Consider the following 1,997-nt stretch of genomic DNA (forward strand, 5'->3'; position numbering starts at 1 on the left):
GGCCAAGCTCTCCATCATCCAGGTGCAGTGTGAAGGCTCCCGGGGGACAAGATTGGCAAGCCACGTATCATCCTTTGCAAAGTGCCTTTCCACTGTGGCTCCATGCTGGTGTGCCTCTTCCCTGCCCCAGGGCCACTGGCATTGTCTCAGCCCCTGTCCTAAGAAGCTACTGCTGATGTGGAATTGATGACTGCTACACTTCTACCAGGGGCTGCACTGCCAAGCTGGGCAACTCTCCTGAGGCCACCTTTGATGCCATTTCCAAGAGTACAGCTATCTCACTCCTAATCTCTGGAGAGATGGTGTTCTTCAAGTCTGCTTCTCAGGAATTCACTAAGCACCTTGTGAGTACCCACATGAGAACCTCTGTGGGCTAGGCTTCAACTGTGTTCACCACATAATTTTATATTAGAGGAATAAAATGAATGAAGCTGGAAAAAATCCAACTCAATGAAATACCTAGTCAATGATTAATATTGAAGGCTATCTGAGAGTTTATTGCATGTCCTTGTTTGTTGCATTTCCCCAGGAGAAAAAAGAAAAAACAATTCCAAACTTTAAAATCACCCAAAACAAGCAAACAACAAACACAAACTAATCCAGATCACTAGGCTTAATTAATAATCATGTGAGGTTTTTTTTACTTAATAAAATTCTCCATTACTTGTTTTTTCTTCCCAAAGCAACTTAAATATGATCCTTTACCACAGAGAGTAAAGTAGCATAATATTAAGGATACTTACATCAGAGTTCCTGCTCTCTCTCAGCAGGTTAAGAACCCAACATGTGTGCAAGGATATGGGTCCCATCCCTTGCCTGCCCAGCGGTTAAGGATTAGGCTTTTGAGGCAAACTGAGGATTGTAGACCACAGATACAGCTCAGATCCTGCATATGCCACATCATTGCCACAACAGTTGCAGCTACATGTGTGCACCAAGCCTGGGAATTTCCCTATGCTGCACTTGCAACCCAAAAAAACAAATACATGCACAATAAAGGTACCTATGAAGAAACCTGTTGTTGCTTTCTGTAGTGTATGTGGTTTTTTTTTAATCTTTATACATAAGTCAATAACATGCATATAAAATGTGGTCTCCTTTCATTTGACTTTAAAATAAATGATTTTTACTATTTTACATTGTGTATAAAACTTTAAGACTTCTCTCATTTTGCCCTTTTGCAGCAAGGAGAATAAAAGCAGTTGGCATTGAAAACAACCATTACTTCCATGATAGGCACACTGAAACAGAAATAAGCCTTAGCAGTAAATCTGTTAAGAAGCACGTGTTTTCTGCATCTGCTTCATTTCCAGCACCATACCATCATTTTTTGTTTTGTGGCCATTCTCAGTAAATCTCCCATGACTAGTAGGTAACACATTTGCATGAAGACTTTGTACCTGAAACTCATTTTCTATTTTCTGAATCTGTGTCTATGAATTCTAGGACTTGCCTTTTATATCAAAATACATGTAGATAGGTTTATATAATAAGAACAAGTCTACGCCTTTTACATACTGGTTTTTAAAAGACAAATGCTACTAAATGCATCAAATCCTTTACCATTTGTGATTGTCTCCATGGAAACACTACCTGGTGAGTAGATATAGCATAATTAATGCCACATTTGACTTATTAGAAAAGTATTCTCCCTCTACTTCACTTCACCAGCGTATACACAAAAATGTTGATTGATATTTGTTCTCATACCCCAAAGTACTTTTCAAAAACATCACTTTTCACTATCATGGTCAAAATGAGAAAAAACTGCAAATGCTGTAACGAAACCATAGCTTACCATAGTTTTCTTTTGTACTATGCTACACAACTCTCTTTGCCAAAGCATTAAATTATACCAAAATTAACATATACTAATGAAAAATTAAAGCTACATATGTTTCTATATACATTTAAGTGCTGAGGGAAAAACCACCCATGTAGATATCCCAAGTATTTATCAAAATACTCCAAGATGTCTCCAGTCCCCCTCCCAGACA

At 38.3% G+C, this 1,997-nt stretch overlaps 1 pseudogene; it reads left to right on the forward strand.

Moving 5' to 3' along the window:
* The window catches only part of LOC110257967 (small ribosomal subunit protein uS5 pseudogene), a 51,026-nt pseudogene extending 50,649 nt beyond the window's left edge, over positions 1 to 377 (forward strand).
* Positions 378 to 1,997: the final 1,620 nt, after the last annotated feature.

Source organism: Sus scrofa, chromosome Y (genome assembly GCF_054392235.1).
Source record: "Sus scrofa isolate SSC_HxYL_T2T_F1_AM1 chromosome Y, Sscrofa_HxYL_maternal_Yorkshire_Landrace_v2.0, whole genome shotgun sequence".
NCBI lineage: Eukaryota > Metazoa > Chordata > Mammalia > Artiodactyla > Suidae > Sus > Sus scrofa.